The following is a 23135-nucleotide window of genomic DNA, read 5'->3' as shown; positions in this document are numbered from 1 at the left end:
CTGAGCCGAGCGCTCATACATAGTACTTCAAATGAGGACGCTCGTTCTCAAACCGAATTCTTCCCAAATGAAAGAATTCCACTCTAAGTCTTTTCAGGGAAACCGAACGGTATAAGACCGTACGATAACGAGCATAATTTATCATAGGGAGTAATTTATGTTTCAGATTGTTCTTCTATTTAAAATTCAATATTTCTCATACAATTCTTACTTTATAGTTTCATATCAAATATCAATTTCCAGACTTTATACAAATCACATTAATCATTCATAATCATATGTATCAAACATGATCATACATCACGGCCAACATATACCCTATTCCTTCAGTTCATCATCAATCATACATTTATACTCATACTATACACATACATTCATTCGTTCATCCACAAGCATGCATTATCATCAATCATTCAACAAAATATGAATTAAATATATAAGCTTCCCTTACCTGGATAGCAGTGTACGCCCTAAAAGTATGACTTTCACACGTTCAACTACAGCTCTTCTATACTCAACAGCCACTTAAGTTTCTTCCACTAAATCTAGCCAAAGAAATGTAGAAAATATCAACTCCTACCCTTGCATGCAACAGAATCTGGGTTCGCAGGAGTATCCAGAAACGACACCTAACTTGGGAGACTTACCGTTTTCAGAACTGAGATTGGTTCGGTCCAAAATGAAGCTCACGGCTGAACGAACGATCCTACGGTGCTGCAAGTTTGATTGGAGAAGAAACGTGATGATTACAGTAGAGAGAAGTTTAGGGTTTCTAGAGAGAAGTTGGAGAAGATGAAGGTTTAAGTTCTGAGGAAGATGAAGAGTGCGTGCAGGTGAGAGAGAGAGTTTTTTCAAAACTCAGTTTTGTAAATTCCACGTCCAAACGGACGAGCGTCTCCTCTGCTGACACCTGCACCCCCACTTCTGACTTCAGAAGCTTCGACCGTGACAAGTGGCGCTCGTGCATGCAGCGCTTAGTGCATTTTTAATGGTTCTGCGAATGATGTGGCGTGCATTGATTGTGATTTGACAGATAATCTATAGTGCTGATTTCCTAGGGTATTACAATATCAATTAAAAATACGAATTTCTGATATCTATATTTTGAAAATAAAGACATAATAACACCATTATTTAAAAATAAGGATACTAAATAAAGACCGCTAAAACACTAATTAAAAATAATGTGAAGTAAACTATTTTGATTAAACTGTTTTTTTTTTTTGTAATATAGAAGACTCATCAACATAAAAAAATAATCAATTTTCATTTCTCTCAACTTAAACAATGTTTAAAAATTGGTGTATTTTCAAAATGCCATAAAATCTCCTAAATTTATTTATCAAGTGTTTTAGCTATTCTATTTCTGGGCCCTTTTGAACTATTTACCATTCTAAATATATCATACGCTTTCATATATTTAAATTAAATAAAGAACCTGGTTCAAAATAACGAGTGAGAGACTAAAAATCATGAGTAGTGAAAATTAGGGAAAAGAAAAATAAAATACAGCTAATTTAATCAATATATTCAAAATAGAATTAAAGTATACACATATAAATAAAAATTAATTACTGAGAAATAATTCAGAATTTCAGTAATTAGAATACTTATCTAAAAGATGAATCTGTTGTTTGAATTATCATGGGAAAAGAAAATTAATTGATTATATCCCATGATCATTACACTTTGTATTCATCAAACTCCAACAATGTTATGGCACTATGAATAATAATTAAAACAAAGATAGAGTACTTATGAATATCCCAGTAATTGAATCTGTCATAATTAACTTGATTAAAATCTTAATCATTGGATACACAAAAATCCAGTACATTTAGCATTCAGAGGAAGACTCAAAATAAATATAAAAAAAAAAACATAGAAAGCACAATAGAAAGTGCAGACACCAACTTTTTGCTTTATTCTGTTAAAGTTCTTCCTTGTACAAGTACCAAAGCGAATCCCAAGAAAGAAAAGGTAGAAAAAGATAAAAAAAAAAAAAACTTTTGATTAATATATATATATATATAATATAAAGATAATCTAATGTCTCTAAAACTTTTATTCAAATTACAAAGTAAATAAGAATTAATTTTGAAGTGAATTTTAAATTCAATTTAATTTTATAAAATTAATTTGTAAAGTAAAATTTTGTATTTATTTATATTTATAAATTGATTTTATTTATAATTAACTCTAACAGTTTGCACTGTAACTATAAAAATGACTTTTTCTTTAATTTGATTATATCAACAAATGCTTAAATTTAAATATATTATTGTATTATGGGAGCATGTATAATTACGAGAGAATGTTTAATATTGATTTTATAACACTGTTCGAGTCGTTAATAGACTAATTTCTGTAGATGTATATTTATCGAATTGAAATTTTTAACATTTTTCGCATCGAAAATATATATATATATATATATATATATATATATATATATATATATTTCAAATGAAAAAACTGGATATTAATAAATAATTCGATAAAAATTTAATAATAAATGAAACAATGAATTTAAAAAATAACAAATTACATTATAATATATTTTAACTTTTATTATAATCATATATAAAAAAGTTAATTTTAAATTTAATTTAACTTTCCACGATTAAAATTTATACGAAGTTATATAATATAAATATATAAATACACGAGAGTGTAGATGATTATATTACCCAATAGAGCGCACATGGTTAAAAAATGAATGGTATGAAGAAAGCAAAGTTGAAAAAGATGAAAACGCATGGGTTGACAATTATTAGAAATGACGCGTTATGTTGGGTGATGATTCTGTCTAAAAACGCTATTTTTCAGCAGATGTCACATTCTAGGCTCTATCTACTTTCAATTAACACCCACTTTACTACTTATAAATTTTGTATATATCATACATCATAAATTCAATAACTATTTTTTGTGTTTTTGGATAAGCATTGATGTGAAACGAATCACTCGCTCACCCAATTAACCTAATTTGCTTTAATTTGTTTTACTTCATACGGCTGGAAGTTCTTCGCTTTTGTTTCTTACCATATTAAGAAGTGTTTGCAGAAATGGGTGAGCATGCTCGTGAGGGCCTCCGTTTCATACCTTTACACATGAAGATGTATCAGAATATGTTATTGGCATCTTGTAGCTGGAAATTTTTTCAAGGAATAATCTGATTTTGATGTTACTTTTCTATACATGCATGTGCTTTCAACTTCAGAGAAGCTTTTCTATGTCCAAACACTCCCCAATCAGATCCTTCCTTCTTGCTTCCTTTGCTAAATTTACACATCTCCTCACATGTTCTCAGGATTCCCTTCATACCAAACTTAATTACTTTATCAACAAATACATTATTTTCTAAAACTATATCCTCGTTCAAAACATAAACTATTATAATCATTATCGATACATTCTCAAATACTATTTCTTAATTTGTTTTATCTGTAAATCCTGTTTAACGAGTAATTTTTGTGTTGTTAATTTTCCTTTAAGTGTTATTTATTTTGTCTTATTGTGAATTTCAGTCTTTTTAATTTATTTATCTCGCGTATTATATTCAACTACTTGTAATGTGTTTATCATAATGGTAATTATTGTTAAAAAATAAACTTTAAATCTTATTTAATTTTATAAAATTTATTCACTTGATCTTATATCTTTTATATGTATGAGAAACAAAACTAAATATTTTAATAAGTTTGTTCAGTATACAAAAATATAAAATTGTGTACAACAATGAAAAAAAAATCCAATTTAAATAAATAACAAAAAAACGAACCATACCCTATTTATTTTATATTCTGTAAGTACACTTAACTAACTCTAAGAACTATAGACTACTCTATGAAAAATAATAACATAATAAATCTGCAAGATACCTTTATTACATGTAACCAGAAATAAATAAATAAATAAATAAATAAATAAATATATATATAAAATATTTGAGGACAAGATTTTGGAGCCAACACACTAAGTGGGACACTGAAGAGTGACCACAACCAAACCAACAATAAAGCAGAACCCCCACATTGTTTCTAGATTCATATTAACAGATTAACTTTATATTTAAAATAAATGTATACAGTAAAAAACAAATTATATTCTAACAATAATTTTTAAAATTTATTTTATTTAACTTTTTTATTCAGTAACTCTAAAAAATTATGCATTAAGTGAACTAAGATAAATAATTATTTTTTTCAAAAAGATTAATCTCAAAATAAGTTGGCATACATAGTTTGGTGTGTTGTTTTTATTTATAGACGGTGTTGTTCCAGCTGGCCAATTCATGGCAATATAAGAGAAACACTACGAGAAAAACATCATGTTCTTTACTTCATTATATGAATTTTTTATTCTAAATATTTCTCAGCTACCACTATATATGTTTATTTCTCACAAAATGACAAATGAATTAATAGTGTAAAATTTGATATTGAAAACTAGGTTAATAAAATTTATTTTTAAGCCCGCTTGAGTGGCTGAATTTCTGACACAATATTTCTTGTCGTTTTTCTTATAATGCAATAAAAATTAGTTTTTTTATTTTCTTTTCTCACAAATACATTACTAAGTACAAAAGAGAAAAAGATGCCAGAGAATGGAACCGTTGACATCATCATTATTGACTTTTTTGGTCTTTTGACATCATCATTAGGAAGTTTAAAGTAGGTGACAGTTCTGCAAAAAAGAGTACCTAAAATTCTTAAAAAATATATTTCAATGGCTATGATAAGAAACCTATCTTCAAATTAGGTAAATTTTGGATCCTGAAATAAAAAAACAATATTTTAATATTAATATTAATATTAATATTTAATAATAATAATAATTACTTAATTTGATTTTTTTAAGTTATAAAAATTAAAGTTTAAATAAAAAATTATAAAATTCTTAATTTTATAAAATGTTATTATCAGAGAAAAACTCATTACACATTGTAAAAGTTTTTACAATACAACATAAAACTAATTAGGAAATTTCCAAATGATACATTCCATTTGTAATTATGCTAGGAAAGAGATATTTATATGATGTTTAATTATAGTTTAACAACATTGTCTTATGATCAAGTTCAAGTAATCTTAATTTGGTACGCAAACAAGTTTTCTATTATTATACTAACTTTCAGTGATTCCTGTGGAAAGATATGGACAACACATAAGAATAGTAAATTAGAACTTTTGTCTGTCATGAAATTTAGCAGCATTCTTATTACAGTTTAGATCTGTGTATATATTTATCATTTCTATTATAAATATATTATGATTGTATTTAAACAAAAAAAAATATTAATTGTTCCCTTTTTATTTTTTTTTTTAATTTTCTTAGAGGTTTTGGTTATTAATGAGTGTCACCATCTGGTCATTATCCGAATTGCAACTCTAATGATTGTGAAATATGTAATTATATTATGATTAGAGTGTGTGGTTGACATGATGTTGATGTCTTGGAATTCTGATACAGTGTTTTATTTGATAGTGCCATGTTCTTGTTTCCATGTCTAATGAATGATCATGATTTATGACAGTAGAAGACAAAGTAAAATGAAGAGAAAATAGTAATTTTTTTGACCTAAAGTGTGGAGTTTGTGTAACTGTTCTTGGAGTTGGGACCAACCCACATATGGTAGATTTTTCTATTATGAAATAAATTCTTAGAAAATGCATGAGCATATGAAAAGATTGGTATTTGTTACTTGAAAGTTTGGTTGGTGTGTTCACCATTGAAAATAATATCCATTAAGTATGAACATTATTACAAGGTCCCTTGATTAGGATTTGTGTTTCATCATTATTGGTTAATAATACACCTTTAATCAGGTTGTTAGCTTGTTTGTTTCACTAGTCATTTCTTAATACATGTGTGATAGAAAATTAGGGTTTAGATTTTTTTCTAATCTATATGTTCATTGAACAATAATAAAAGAAACATGGGTTATCTTTCCTTCAAGGAATCAATTAACAATAATAAATATTTTTTTGAATAAATAAAGGTTTAAGAGAATAATAGGTACTCTCATTAGATTAGCAAGGGATGTCGGCTTTAATTAACATTACAATTTGTTTAGTATATATGTTATACAACTTAATCAATATAATCCAAAAAACTAGTGATACATTTCAACAAGAAGACTAGTTTAGAGTTGAATTACAACACTATAGTTAATTTATATAAAAAAAAAACTTGTAAATTGGGTTCTAGTGGGTTAATAAAAATAGTTTTAGAAGTTTTTAGTATAATGCTATTAAAAATAAAAAATAAAAGCAATGTATATTATTTTTGTTATTTTTTACTCTAGATTCAAACTTGATATTAAAAGAAAAATGCAGTAACAAACATGCTTTAAATGACTAATTAAATAAAGTAAAGGACTTTTGTTAACAAATACAACATAAGTCAAACGATTCAATTTATATTGTTTCATCATCATTATTATTAAACTATTTATAGTTCGTTTGTAATAAATTTGACAGAAATACACCTTGTTGACTATCCTGTCTTAATTTTCATCAGACTGAAGACTTCTGATATTATTTATAACTTATAAATAAAGAGAGGTGAAACTTAATGAATGTCCATTAGGTGGGAAAATATACACTTATAAAATTTCTCAGAGTAATTTCATTCAATGAAAAAATATTAATATTTTCTTTCATAAAGTATAAAACAATTTGTAACAATAAAATGGTACACGAGTGACAATTTTTTTATATAAATGTATCTTTTATCTTTTATCTATAATAACTAAAAAATGAAATCAGAATAATGTGCAAACGCATAATGTCGCATATAATACATTTCCCTTTTATAATATCACTTTATATGAACATTTATTTGATTAAAATATATTACTTTATATACGGATACATATAATCATTACAAAGATCGATTCACACGTATACTTAAAAAGAAATTGCGACTCTCTCTCTATATATTAATAAAAAATATTACATCATTCGCATTATGTAAGAACCATAAAATATATATATATATATATATATATATATATATATATATATATATATATTTATAGTAGTAAATTTTAGTATTTTCTTAGTAATAATAATTTTAATGGATAGAAAATTGTAAATTTTGGATATAAAAATTATAGTAATTTTAGAAGGAGAGGTTCAAATTTTTGGTAACTTATTTAGTAAAATTTTTTTTAAATGGAATAGTAAAAAGTAAATAGTAAATAGTAAAAAGTAAGTAGTAAAAATAAATTTTCAGCATTTGGATTTCTTAGCATGGAAGAAAGTAGTAGGTAGAAATTAGGATCAGATTTGGTGAGAAAATGATTGAAATATTATTTTTAAATAATATTAAAATAATAAATAATATTAAAATATTAATGAATAGTAAATTTTTTTTACTATAAATAGCCATGGGAGGGAAGGGTATTTTGCACCAAGAGAAGAAGAATCAAGTGAGAGCTTGAGAAATAGATAGGGAGAAATTTTTAGTTGCAAGAAGAGTAGAGGTTCTGAAGGGTTTCGGGGAAACAAATTCGGAGCAGGAGATTAAGTCTGGAATAGAGGTAGGGGAGCTAATCCTTCTTGTTTATGATTTTTTTTATCCATGTTATGATAATGAATATGAGTTATGAGTATGTTAAAATTTTGGTAATGGTAGTTATCTATTCACTTATATAAATTTAGTTTTCATTATTATAATTTCTTATTTTCGAGTTACTGTTGTGAAAATTTTCTATTAATTGTTTTCACCGTTGGATTTAGCTAAAATTTTAGTATGTGAATCCTAAGACCTATTACTAAACTTTGACCGTTCGGATTTGAAAATAGAAGTCTGTACTTGGAGAAATAAATACTGCAAGTTTGAGTAAATTAGTCACCCTATAGTTCTGTTACTAAGTTGTCTCGGTAAAAATATAGATTTTGACCTATTTAACCGTTAGATCAACCTCAAAATTTGATATATGATTCTTAGGACATATTAATACAATTTGACCGATCGGATTTGTAATTAAAGGTCTATGTTTAGAGAAAGAAATTTCGAAAGTGTGAAACAATCGGATGAACACTGTATTGTTGTTCTTAAGCTATCATGGTACAAATTTCATATATATTTCATCTACCGTTAGATTGAGCCCAAAATTTAGTATGTAATTCATAAGACATATTAAGTCATTTTGACCGTTCAGATTTGTAATTAAATGTCTGTGATTAGGGAAATTAGTTTCGCATTTTGAGTATAACCGAAAACCACTTAAAATTCTGCACTTGAGTTACCTCGGTAAAACCTCAATATCTATCTAGTTAACCGTTGGATCAACCTGAAATTTTAATATGTAGTTTATAACAAATAGTGAATTATTGTGACCAATCAGATTTGAAATCGGAGTTACAGATTTAGAGATATTAATTTCGTATCTTCTCAGGGATCTTAATATTGCTTAATTTCTATTTTTTGATATCTATATTAAATTTCGGTGTTAATATTATATGCTGTTGTTTTAAATCTGTAAATAAGAAATTTGTTAAAAACTAGTTGAGGAACGCTTTGGCTAAGGAAAGATTTGGTACTTAAGTTGTCCATTGTGACGCACCTCTCTTTCCTGGAAGTCTACTCGACAAGTTTTTAACTTAAATCCTATTGAACAGATTTTGTACTGTTAAATTATTATGCAATATATGTTGTTGGAATGAAAATGTTTGATTAATTCATGTTATTGTGGTAGATATGAAATTATGAATTATAATTGTGATTTATGCGATAATTGTATTTTATTATACTGCATTTGAATTTATGCATCTGAACATGTTATGAGTAGTATGGGGAGATTTTGTAGGGGTATAATGTGAGTTGAGGAATATTAGTATGGTATGAGTCTTGTGGAGAGATTAAGTAAATGTTATGGTATTTGTGTATATGTTGATGTTGAGGGTCCCGTAGTTGGAGGTTATCCTGATACTCTAATAATCATCTATTCTCAAGTAGAGAGGGATGAATTATGTGGTGAGAGGAGCAGGAGGTCCTGGTCTATGTGCCGGTTTTGGACATAGTGAGGGGATTAACCTTGTGAATGGTATGAAGTATTTTGAAAGTGTATTTGTATATAAAAAAAAAAGAGAGAAAGAAAAAAAAAAAGAAGAAGTAGAAGTCATTACAAGTGCATAACCTCCCGTGACCGCTCATCAACTTATCATCCGAATGAGTGTCTATTGGGTATTGTGGTGTCTATTGGGTATTGTGAGACGAGTGTCTAATAGGAATTGTGGTATGAGAGTGTCGAACATAATTATTATATGATGTTTATATCAAGGTAATTATATATGTTTTATAAATGATTTGTTGCATGTTAGCTCACCCTACTTGTTTGTGTTTGTTTTGTTTGGGTATGTGCGATGATCGTATAATTCGTTATACGGGAGCAGATGAAGGAATGTCGTCTGAAACAATACCAAGGAAGAAAGAGATCGAAGAATAAGTTAGAAGAATTCAAGTTATATTTAGGAGTTTATAGTTGAAATCTGAGTTTAAAATATATCAACGGTGAATTTTTAAGTGTGAGATTACGGGATGTTACCGTAAATGTAATGTTACAATATATAAATTATGAATTATCCAATGTGGGATATTGGGATGTTACATTAATGGTATCAGAGCAGTTCGTCCTTAGGATGACCTCTGTGTTGTGGGTCTTCCGTGTCTTCTCTGTGAAGAATTGAGTCTAAATGGTATAATTTACCATTTCCTCCAAATCTAGATAGTAGAGTATTATGTCTAACTACTCATGACTTTTACCATAGATGATTTTCCTTTCTTAATTCTGAGGGTTTAAGGAAAGATATTAGAATTAGTTAAAGCCTTGATAGGAGATATAATATTAGAGTTTAAGTTTCAAAGGATGAGTGAAGATGTTGGTGTTTAGAAGTAAAATTTTTAGAAGTTTCTAGAACAAATTAATAGATGAGATATCTTAAGTTTCACAAAAAGGAGTTGAGTTCAAAGGCTAGATTAAGAGAAGCTTTGGATAAGCATGAATGTAGCAAGGTTTGAGAAATCAGTTTGGTTTAGTATATCAGTAACGTTAGAAGTCAGAAGAGAAGGAAGTATTGATGAGAAACAGAGTGGCATTGTGTGAGATTGGTAACATGGATTGATGTATCAGCGATGATTGGAATCTGAAGAAAGAAAATGGTGGAAGATTTGAAGATAAAGTTTAAAATAAAAAGGGATAGGAATACTGAAGTAGATTAAGAATAAATCAAATATTAGACAAAGAAGAGTAGATGAGAAGTTGTATAAGGCATAAAGAGGATTGAGAGAAAGTTTAATAGGAGGAGAAATTTATAAGTTAAGAGAACACGAGGTCTTTAGAGAAGAATGAAGTATTGGAAGGATTCTAAGCTAAATGGATGATTAAAAGGAGATGGTTAGATTTTTTTCAGTAAATGTATTAGAGATAAGATTTGAGAATATGTGATTTTTGTATGAGGAGTAGTGGAGAAAATCCAGGTACGAAAATTTTGGCTTTCGACTTATGCAAATATTTGGTATTTTTGATAGGATTAAAATGTCATGATTTACGGTTGTAAATTTTATTGATTTTGGGATGTTAAAGTTAGTAGAGGTAGTGTAGGTTGAATTGATATTATTATGAACATGGCAAGATAAGGAAGAAGAAGAGTTTGGAAATAGATAAAAAGGAGGGTTGCAATACTAATGTGATTAGGGAATTAGGAATAATTAAGAAGTTGTAGGTTGTGATTGGAGCAATTTCATCAGGCATAGTTATATGGTAGTATTCAAACCTCAATGGTGATGTAAAGGATAGGTAAAGATTTATATGTCGCACCTTGATCTCTATCAAGTGATGTGTGTGAGTGAACTTGTTGATACTTACTTTTAGTTCGCATAAGATAAAAATTTTAGATTTAGTTAACACTAAATATCCTGGGGTATGGTTTTGATCTCGGGAAGCACGTTATAATTGAGGTGGGTTGTGGTTGATTGCCCTGATAATCTCTCTAGATCGTTTAACTTATGTGGCATAAGTGGTTTATTTAAATGAGTAGGTGCAGTATTGATAAGGAATCTAGTTAGTTTTAAATTCGGCCTTATTGAGATTAAAATAAGTGGTTTCAGAATTTATAACATTGTTGATTGAGTGATCTGTTGAGTCTTATCAGAGATATGCAATTGTTAGGTACTGGATTAGAGACAACATTAAGTTTGTGAATTCATATTAGCTTAGGATGTGGGAAGGTATTTTGAGGACAAGGTTTATATTCCTAAAATTTGGAGTTTATAAGTTAATTCTTGAAGAATGTTTTAACTTAGACTAGAAATGTTTGCTAGGAAAATAATTACATGAAGGTTGAAGTAATTTGGAGTATAATCTTGAAATAAGCTTGATTATTCTAGTTTTGTTAAATATTTCAGAAGTGTTTATCAGGGAAAGAAAATAGTGGTTCAACATTTAGTGTGGGTTAAATAAAAGATGAGGATCAATATTTTAGGGATATCTGACCAATGCAAGTGAAGGATAGACATTATAGTCTAGGGTATGATCGAAAGGATGGTTTGGTTCAAATATGTTTTTAGAAGTTTATGGTCTTCAAGAATTGTGAGTTGACTGTTGTAGTTAAGGGTGAAGGCAGTATTACCGAGAATCAGATAAGTTCATCAAGGACGAGTGAAGGAAATGATGCATGATCTTAAGTGTGGAAGGGTTTATATGGATGTTATAAAGCATACTCAATATAGGTATTACTTTTGGACAAGTTCTTGATAAATGAGTATAGAAAAGAAAACATAAGGATGAATTATTTAGTAATAGTGTTTTGGACTCCGTGTAATCATTAGAGTAATTAGAAATTTTACGAAAAATAGAAGTATAGGGTAAGGTGGAGCAATCTAGTATAAAATTTTGGTAAACATAAGTGGCTTTTGGAGGCGTACGATTTCTAGGAGTGGAAACTGTGTTGAGAAAATATAATGGAAAGTTGTTACGGAAAAAGAATGATTCTTAGAGTTTTAGAGCGTCATGGAAGTCTTAAATAAGGATCTCTAAGGAGAATCACTTTCTGATTATAGTAGGAATGAAAAGTTTTCTCTAATCTTGTGATTTATAGTTTATGAGTGATGAGTTCTTTTAAAACATTAATGGATTATTTTGAGACTAGTGAGGAAGGTTTAATGATGGTTGTGATAGGGCTAAAGTAAGAGTGTTTGGAAGGTTTATGATTTTAATTTTTGTGAGTACATTTCAATTTGAGATGCTAGAAATTTTATGCACAAAATAAGTAGAGAAATGATTCAGGTTATGAGTGTGAGACTTTTCTAGTTGAATGCGTTCAGATGAGTATTAAATTAAAAATTTTTATTTTCGAATTTTCGAGGACGAAAATTTTTGTGTTGGGGAGAATGTAAGAACCATAAAATATATATATATATATATATATATATATATATATATATATATATATATATATATTTATAGTAGTAAATTTTAGTATTTTCTTAGTAATAATAATTTTAATGGATAGAAAATTGTAAATTTTGGATATAAAAATTATAGTAATTTTAGAAGGAGAGGTTCAAATTTTTGGTAACTTATTTAGTAAAATTTTTTTTAAATGGAATAGTAAAAAGTAAATAGTAAATAGTAAAAAGTAAGTAGTAAAAATAAATTTTCAGCATTTGGATTTCTTAGCATGGAAGAAAGTAGTAGGTAGAAATTAGGATCAGATTTGGTGAGAAAATGATTGAAATATTATTTTTAAATAATATTAAAATAATAAATAATATTAAAATATTAATGAATAGTAAATTTTTTTTACTATAAATAGCCATGGGAGGGAAGGGTATTTTGCACCAAGAGAAGAAGAATCAAGTGAGAGCTTGAGAAATAGATAGGGAGAAATTTTTAGTTGCAAGAAGAGTAGAGGTTCTGAAGGGTTTCGGGGAAACAAATTCGGAGCAGGAGATTAAGTCTGGAATAGAGGTAGGGGAGCTAATCCTTCTTGTTTATGATTTTTTTTATCCATGTTATGATAATGAATATGAGTTATGAGTATGTTAAAATTTTGGTAATGGTAGTTATCTATTCACTTATATAAATTTAGTTTTCATTATTATAATTTCTTATTTTCGAGTTACTGTTGTGAAAATTTTCTATTAATTGTTTTCACCGTTGGATTTAGCTAAAATTTTAGTATGTGAATCCTAAGACCTATTACTAAACTTTGACCGTTCGGATTTGAAAATAGAAGTCTGTACTTGGAGAAATAAATACTGCAAGTTTGAGTAAATTAGTCACCCTATAGTTCTGTTACTAAGTTGTCTCGGTAAAAATATAGATTTTGACCTATTTAACCGTTAGATCAACCTCAAAATTTGATATATGATTCTTAGGACATATTAATACAATTTGACCGATCGGATTTGTAATTAAAGGTCTATGTTTAGAGAAAGAAATTTCGAAAGTGTGAAACAATCGGATGAACACTGTATTGTTGTTCTTAAGCTATCATGGTACAAATTTCATATATATTTCATCTACCGTTAGATTGAGCCCAAAATTTAGTATGTAATTCATAAGACATATTAAGTCATTTTGACCGTTCAGATTTGTAATTAAATGTCTGTGATTAGGGAAATTAGTTTCGCATTTTGAGTATAACCGAAAACCACTTAAAATTCTGCACTTGAGTTACCTCGGTAAAACCTCAATATCTATCTAGTTAACCGTTGGATCAACCTGAAATTTTAATATGTAGTTTATAACAAATAGTGAATTATTGTGACCAATCAGATTTGAAATCGGAGTTACAGATTTAGAGATATTAATTTCGTATCTTCTCAGGGATCTTAATATTGCTTAATTTCTATTTTTTGATATCTATATTAAATTTCGGTGTTAATATTATATGCTGTTGTTTTAAATCTGTAAATAAGAAATTTGTTAAAAACTAGTTGAGGAACGCTTTGGCTAAGGAAAGATTTGGTACTTAAGTTGTCCATTGTGACGCACCTCTCTTTCCTGGAAGTCTACTCGACAAGTTTTTAACTTAAATCCTATTGAACAGATTTTGTACTGTTAAATTATTATGCAATATATGTTGTTGGAATGAAAATGTTTGATTAATTCATGTTATTGTGGTAGATATGAAATTATGAATTATAATTGTGATTTATGCGATAATTGTATTTTATTATACTGCATTTGAATTTATGCATCTGAACATGTTATGAGTAGTATGGGGAGATTTTGTAGGGGTATAATGTGAGTTGAGGAATATTAGTATGGTATGAGTCTTGTGGAGAGATTAAGTAAATGTTATGGTATTTGTGTATATGTTGATGTTGAGGGTCCCGTAGTTGGAGGTTATCCTGATACTCTAATAATCATCTATTCTCAAGTAGAGAGGGATGAATTATGTGGTGAGAGGAGCAGGAGGTCCTGGTCTATGTGCCGGTTTTGGACATAGTGAGGGGATTAACCTTGTGAATGGTATGAAGTATTTTGAAAGTGTATTTGTATATAAAAAAAAAAGAGAGAAAGAAAAAAAAAAGAAGAAGTAGAAGTCATTACAAGTGCATAACCTCCCGTGACCGCTCATCAACTTATCATCCGAATGAGTGTCTATTGGGTATTGTGGTGTCTATTGGGTATTGTGAGACGAGTGTCTAATAGGAATTGTGGTATGAGAGTGTCGAACATAATTATTATATGATGTTTATATCAAGGTAATTATATATGTTTTATAAATGATTTGTTGCATGTTAGCTCACCCTACTTGTTTGTGTTTGTTTTGTTTGGGTATGTGCGATGATCGTATAATTCGTTATACGGGAGCAGATGAAGGAATGTCGTCTGAAACAATACCAAGGAAGAAAGAGATCGAAGAATAAGTTAGAAGAATTCAAGTTATATTTAGGAGTTTATAGTTGAAATCTGAGTTTAAAATATATCAACGGTGAATTTTTAAGTGTGAGATTACGGGATGTTACCGTAAATGTAATGTTACAATATATAAATTATGAATTATCCAATGTGGGATATTGGGATGTTACACATTACAAAAAGAAAAAAGAAAAAAAAGAATGAAAGAAATGAAGTGTGGACTATATAATATACAAGTGCGTTACATCCGATGTTGATGAAATATTAACATTTAAAAGATCCATTGATAATGAATGAGTAACTTTGTATATACTCTACCATGTGCCTCTTTTCGGTGATGAGCTGCAAACACTTTCTTCCATCGTCACTATTTTGTTTGTGACTAAATCTGCATAAAAGATAAAATAAAGAAAGTGAACATGCTTCACTTACAATTAGATATGTTTAGAAATAAAACATTTAAGCTTAATTGAAGTTATTTGAAAGATAAAGTTTGTATTATTTATATATTATAAATTAGTTTTGTAGTATAAGATTTTTAGTACATTTCTCATGTTAAAGTTTATGTATCTTGAGATTAGATATTAATGATATTTAATAATAGATGAAATAATAGACTCAATAAAAATCAAATTTCATTAAAATAAAATTTAACCTATAACTCTGATATCATGTTAAAAAAGAATTTTTAAGCTTAACTTAATCTTACAAAATTCACTTCTAAATTAAGATTTGCATCTATTTATATAGTATAATTTTGTTTAATTTTTAATTGACATGAAACTTCTAACACACTCGTCGAGAAATATTTCATGAGACTGAACATATATGAGTTGTTTCATAATTACCATTAATTACTTAAAGAAAAAAAAGTTATTATTGACGGTCAAAATTCGTTGGAAACATAAAAAAGTCAACGATAATGTTTTTTTTTAACAAATTATCGATAGATCCAAATTTGTCGGTAATAACACACTCAGTAAGATTTATCAATGGAATGTTAAATTTGTCGATAATTATCAACAAAAAATATGTCGATAAATATCGAAAAAAGTTAGATAATTAACAACAACAAAAATCATCGATAAATACAGAAAAATTCGTTGGTAATTATTGACGAAAAAGTTCATCGATAAATTTTGCCATATAGTTCATCTTCTTCTTCCTTTCTCCTCCTTTTTTTCTTTTAGAGTTTTTTTTTTTTTTGTAGTGAAGCACAACATAACAATGTTGGTGAACCTGCAAAGAAACCAGGAACCAAATCCTAACACCAAAATCCTATCTCGCGTTACTTTATTTCGCTCCATCACTGTTTGTTCCAGCAGCCCCAAGAACCATCACAAAATCGCGATCCACCGCAACCATGGCCTCCTCTACACTGATCACCATGCACATACTGTTGGAGAAAACAAACATTACACCTTCATCTCTTTCATTGCGCCTCTAACCAGAATCGTCGCAAATAACGAATTCGTCCTTGTGTCATCACTATAATCTTCATCACCATCAAACCATCACCACTAGATCCCTCCCACAGGATGAATCACTGTGTCTCGTAATAGAAGAAACAAAAGTTGTGCACCTCCAACGTAGACCATTGTGAGAGATCTATGTGAATGAGAAACTTTCTTTAACTAATGCACCTACCAGGCTATTTGGGAGAATAAATTACCGTTCATTTTACTAGCAAATTTTTTTGTCATTAAATAAAATATGAATTATCGACAAATATGTCTATTAGTAAATAAAATATGTATTACTGATGAATCTGTCGATAAATTTTTTTCGACGATAATTATTAACATATTTTTTTGTCGACAATAAGATATAAATTATCGATGGATTTTTTAATCAATAAATAAAATATAAATCATCAAAAAATTTACTGACAAAGAAATATATTAATAAATAAAATTATCAATAAAATTTATTATATTAAAATTTTAAAATTTATCAATAAAATTTGTTACTAGTTTAAATTTATCGATAAATATAAATCTATTGGTAAAATTTCAATAATTTAAAAATAAAATTGTAATAAACTATCAACACACTTCTCATAATACACTACATAAAAAGGAACTGCATTTACGACACTATATAAGAATGTGTTTTTTTCTTATGAGAAATTACAAAAAAATCAAACATCTTTAGTAGTAACTTTTTAAATTTTGAATAAATTAATTATCTCGTCTTTTAATGTTTTTGTTTGATATGTTTTCTTTCATTTTGTTAACATCGTCTCTTCCATTCTCGCGCTCAACAAGACAAAAGGTACTTTTTTTAATGCTAAATTTTGTTCAAATGTATTTATTATATTTACATTTGTTTGGTATAGAAGAGTTAGGTAAGAAGAATGCATGAACAGTGAATTTTATGAAACAGTGAGATTGGTAAAGTGGTTTATTTTTACTTTGTTTTAATATTTAATTATCAAAAATTATACCGACCATTGTAAAGGATATATCTATAAACCAACCATATAGGTGTTGCATCAAGACTTCATTAACTTGTGAAGGAACCTTGGTCAATCAGTCTAATCTATGTTTAATATGATAATAAAATATTATTTAATTCTACAGCCTAATTACATATAAATACTTTACATTTTATTTATTTTTATTCATTTTATCACATCATATAATCCATAAATCAATTATTTTTATTCTCTTTCTAAATATTTATTAAATATACATGCACAATTTTCTTTTGTCTATAATATTTTTCCATACTTTATCTGAATTTAGTGTGTAAAAATGGTTAGTGTTAAAAAGTGTTTTTTAGACTATAAAATATGATATGATTATGATATAATAGATTTTAAGTTTAATTTAATCTTATAAAATAAGTTAAAATTTGTAATTATTTATATATTATAATTTTTTTATATTTCTAATCAGTTAAAATCTTTCATGTACTATCATAAAATATATATTTCAATTTTTGAGTAAGAAATGAAACATCATAAATAATTTGATAACGACTCAATAATAAATTATATGATATATAGACCTAATAAATAATAAATATTTCAATAATAAGTGAGACAACAAACAGAATAAATAACAAATCATACTATAATAATTCATGATATTAATTATCATGTTAAAAAAATATATTTTAGTATGTGTGAGAAAGTTAAACAATATATAAAATTTTACAAAAATATTTATTAAAATTTTAAGTTAAAAATAATATTAATCCCAGACATCATTGATATTGTATTTTTTTAATACATTTAATAACTAATATTCGAGTAAATTCAAATAAATTATGAAAATTTTGAACAGTGAAAAAAAAAGGAAATAAAAGTCACAGAGATACTTTTTGCCCTTTAAAGTGAAAAGAAAAACAGCACAGGAAATAAAATTGCTCCATTTCTTCTTCTTCTAGACACAGCCCTCAGTATCTGTCTTATATGGTTTCTCAGTGGCATGATTACAGTGGACACTTCTGTCTCTAAAGTAGGCAATGACCCTCGATAAAAAAAAATGTGGTTGTTTTTCCAATTTATGAGGTATTCCACATGAAGCACTTCACTGTTGAATTTTTTAACTTCATCCAGGAGTATTGTTTTTAGGTGCAACACTTGTCTCTATTGATTTTGGACTCTAGCAGGGATAATTGGAGAATAGGGAAAAATAGGTGTTGAAATTAAAATTTTATTTTTATTATTATTATAAAAAAATATTATTATTTTTTTGTTTGTACGCGGTTTGTTTAGTTGTGGTAAAAACATAGGTTTGGTTACTGGGACACAGGAGACAGTGACAGGGTGAAGAAAAGTTACTGAAGCAGGAACGCTGATTTTATGTTGTTATTTTATTAACCAGTTTTGGTTACTCTCTTTTATTTAGAATGATTAAACAAAGTACAGTGTCTCTGCCGACGCAGTGAAAGAGCAGTGTGGTTTGAGGTTTGAGAGAAATGAGGTGAGTGTAGCATGACACGTGTGCTACCTATTGCCTTTGTTTGGTCCCCTTTTTCTCTGTATGAACACGTGTGCCCCTATGCCATAATGCAAGCTACCTCTACTCCTTCATAAATATCTTTTTCCTTTTTCTTTATTCTAAAGTCTTGTTATATACTATAAACTTTAACACTTCAAAATGTATCAATTATTTATTAATATAAAATTTATTAAAAGTAAAATTAAATTAAATAATAAAAGTATGGATCTCTTTTCTATTCGTCAAACTACTTTTTATAAATATTTTATAATAATTTTTAAAGAAAGATATTTAGGTTCATTATCATCTTATATAAATAATCTTCAAAATCTAAATTTAGATTAAAATTTTAATCTTTGGTTCTTTCTTTTTATTGTTTAGTTTGATTGGATACAACTTGTAGAAAACATTCTATGTTAAAATCAGTATTTATTTAACCATTTTGATAATAAATATGTAGTAAAACTAATCAATTATTTGGATATCAAACTTATATTTATAGATTTTATGATGAATTTTTTATTAATGTCGATCTAATTACAACCCAATTCGATAATGACTAAAATTAAGATTGATTATTCTTATTGTTTATTTTGTTTGTAATTTGACTATTCGACAAATAGAATGTTTTGCAATAGATTAACACCTTGTTCTTTTGAGTGGATTTGAGAGAGTGGATTTGAAGATAAATTTTTTTGTCATTTATTTGAGTGAATTTGAAGGTAAATGAGAGTGAATTTGGAAATAAAATTTGTGAGAACTAGTATAAAATTGTATTGACATGACAAATTAAAAAAATTTATTTCCAAATTTACTTAAATAAACGATAGAAAAATTTATCTTCAAATTCTCTCAAATCCCTTCAAATTCACTCCCTCAAATTCACTCTCAAATTCACTAAAAAAACAAGACCTAAAGGTTTCACTGTTTGGTCTGTGGTTCGTGACCGGATGGTTCGTGACTAACCGAATGGTGATTCTTATCAAAATGAATTATTAAAATGATTTTTTAATTGTTTCCGTTTTTTTTTATGTTTTCATAGCTGAAGCAACACTACTTTTTAATTATTATATACAGAAACCTATACATTTTTCATCTGCCAACAACAACACGCACAAATGAGGAATCCAAAGAAAGAGGCAAGGTTTTCGATGTGGATTGTCGGGCTGCACTAGGAAAGTTTGTCCCATAACATATTTGATTTTTCTTTATAATGTTTTATTAATTAATTAATGTCCCAAAACATATTGTATAAGATTTTGCAATGAATTACATGGACATGAATACCCTTGTTCATGGAATTGAGGAATCCAATTTATTTAGAGTGCCTAAACAAAATTGTTCAAACCAATAAACCAAACATCATATCCAAATCTTGTTCTTCTGGCAATTTATCATTTTTGTTTGTTCTGGGACCATTCAATAAGAAAATGGCTTCTCTTGTCCCTGTCACATAGTTTATTCAAAAAATAGTTTGTGTATTTGGTAGTCCTTCGGAAAAAAGAAAGTCTTAAAAATGGATAATGGATTGGAAAATATATACATTTTATATTCATAGCCCATAATATGCTTTTCTATGTGTGTTTGTTAGACCTAATCCCAAACCCTAATCACAAAAGTCTGATATAATTAATATCATCTTATTATTGTTTGTAAGCATAGATATTTGACCCAGTCATACAGTCAACAGCTATTAATGAAATATTTAGACATTTATTTATAAATATTAAGAATTTAAATTTCATCCCTTTTATGTCATTAATCTTATCACCAGCGAAATTGGTTGTAAATTTATAGATTAAAAAAATTTAAAAAGATGACAGATGTTTTATAAAGAAAAGATAATTTTTAAAATCTTTAATTTAATAAAATATTTTGGGAATTAATTGTTCTTTCTAACTTGATAATGATTAAATTTGTGAAAATGTATTTAATAAAAGAAATTGAAATAAAAATTATGTCTTTTGGTAAAGGTTCGTTTTCAATATGAACATATATTGAAAAGAAGAAAAATTAAAAGGTTAGATACGTATAATACAGGTACATATATATAAGTTGTGTTGACTCCTAAGTAACACCAAGATCTTAAATTAGTTGCCAACTCAATTGAAATTATGCTTATTTTAGGTTAAGTTGAATTTAAGTACTCCCTGGTTAGATGCAATTAATAAAACTTTTATTTTGACAAATTAATTAATGCTTACACAATTAATTAATTTCAAATTATGTCAAATGTATCTTTTGAAATTTTTTTATCACAAAAGTCAACAAATCATATGCTACATAATCATGACTTATATAATTATGACCAAATATTGGTGTGAACATTTTCTTTACACGCTAATTAAATTCATTAGTTAAGTCCATTTTTGTACCATCTCACAATATTAAATTTATATAAAAGAACTGGATTTAGCTTGTCTTCAAAGTAAGTAAGTTTACTATTCTTCATTTAATATTTGCATGGAAATAATTTTCCGGTTTTAATTCATTTTTTTTACATTCATGTAGTTTTTTTAATCAATATTATCAAACTAATATTCGTCCTTTACTAGAGAAATCGAAAGGAATGATTTAGTCCCGTTTTTTAAAGAATGATTCTAACAACGAAAATATTAAACATTTGTAGCATGACAAACTAAGTATTTTTTTTGAATAAATTTTACATGTAATTAAAACTTTTCAAAGCATATACTTGAAGAATAATCACGACAGAATTGGATGATTAAATAGATTTATCGAAACAAGATTAAACATAATTAACACGGTTTTTGATATTATAATAAAGTCAAATTGATAAATTTATTTGCCAAACGTGTGGCTATCTTAATATTCAATTAACTCTCAGACACTAAAAGTATATAAACTTAAGAATACTATATTCATATACGAGAATTAAAACTAACTTAAACTAGTTCATTTATGGTTCTATAAACCATCACGAAATACTATAATTCTGAAAGACTTTCCAACTAAGAAAAATGAATTAAATTTATTACACTTCGATGTTCCATTCCAAACGCCATTATATAAATGTCTTATTATCTGAGTACAGCTAGGTTCATGTCTCGTTGTGCGTACTCTGGAGAATTATTTAACCATTTTGCGTAAAGATAAGGTGATGTGATTGATAATGAAATCCATTAAGCATAATTTTAATTTACTTAAAACTAATTACAAATTATTTTCTCAAGCTTTTAAAAGTATTATTATCTAATGTATGTAAGACCATTTGAGAGATAATGTCGCTTCAATCCATTGGAACATTCGATAGGAATTGGTCTGTTTTTTGTTCATCGGGTCCTTCAATTTAGGATTAAAAAAATAAACATATGTACATTTTTTAAGGTCCATAAATACATGATTTGAGAACCTTGGTTCTCACTCTTGAGTTTCCCTATACACATGTTATATATTAAATAGCTTTTCCTTCTGAAAGATGATGGTGATTAAGTAACAACGTGTCTCACCCTTTTAATATTAGAAATTGATGTTAAATAATGTTATCAAAATAGCATAAGAGATTTTTTAGATATTTAAAACAAATTTGTGAGTAAAGAGTGGTAGATTTAATCGAGATTTGTATTCATTTATATATTATAAATTGGTTTTATTCTAGTTGATATGAGATTTTTATCACAGTTCCTTGTATCAAGGTATATAGATATATATCATCTTAAGATGTTAACTTTAAGTCTAACTCAACCTCACTAAATCGGTTTATAAAATAAGATTTGCACTTATTTATATATTATAAATTAATTTTATTTTTGATTGACGTGAAACTTCTAACGATATTCACAAAACTGATTTATAAAACAGATTTATAGGACAAAATTTCCATCATCTTGTATATTCTAAATTTACTTAAATATGAAATTTTCAACCAACTTATCGAAAAAGTATAAAGTTTTTTAATATAAAATGTTTTTTATTTTAAATTGGTACACAGATACTGTGTGGATGATATCAGTAAAAAATAAGAAAAAGAAAATGACGTGTTACGTTCGTTGGTCGAATTTTTTAAGTCCACGTTGTTGTCATGTCAAGAAGTGGCGACACTAACGCATTTAGAAAGCAGCCAACTCATACGTCTTCGCAGCGAGGGAGCTACGTACCAAACGCGTGAGCTGTACAAACTAAAATGCCAGTCAGTGACTCACTGACGGTGGTCCAAACAAAAACTCCCTAACCCTATTCTCTTCTCTTCTTCCTCTCTCTCTCTCACCGTAATTAATAATCCCACTATTAATTATTAATTAATTAAACAAAAAGCCGATAATAATAGTAACATTATTCGG

General features: G+C 27.6%; 2 long non-coding RNA genes across 2 annotated transcripts; both read left to right on the top strand.

Annotated features, from left to right (window-relative positions):
- Positions 1–7128: 7128 nt before the first annotated feature.
- LOC148204774 (uncharacterized) lies at positions 7129–9601 on the top strand. The gene is made up of 2 exons (XR_015781733.1): positions 7129–7549; positions 9408–9601. It is a non-coding gene; the product is annotated as an uncharacterized LOC148204774 (long non-coding RNA).
- Positions 9602–12561: 2960 nt separating this feature from the next.
- On the top strand, positions 12562–15033 carry LOC148204773 (uncharacterized). Its single transcript, XR_015783915.1, has 2 exons — positions 12562–12982; positions 14840–15033. It is a non-coding gene; the product is annotated as an uncharacterized LOC148204773 (long non-coding RNA).
- The last annotated feature ends 8102 nt before the right edge of the window (positions 15034–23135 follow it).

The sequence above is a fragment of the Vigna umbellata genome, chromosome 1 (assembly GCF_029865625.1).
Source record: "Vigna umbellata cultivar VRB3 chromosome 1, Vumbellata_1.0, whole genome shotgun sequence".
NCBI lineage: Eukaryota > Viridiplantae > Streptophyta > Magnoliopsida > Fabales > Fabaceae > Vigna > Vigna umbellata.
The sequence above is the reverse complement of the archived record's forward strand: the minus strand, read 5'-3'. Positions and strand labels throughout refer to the sequence as shown.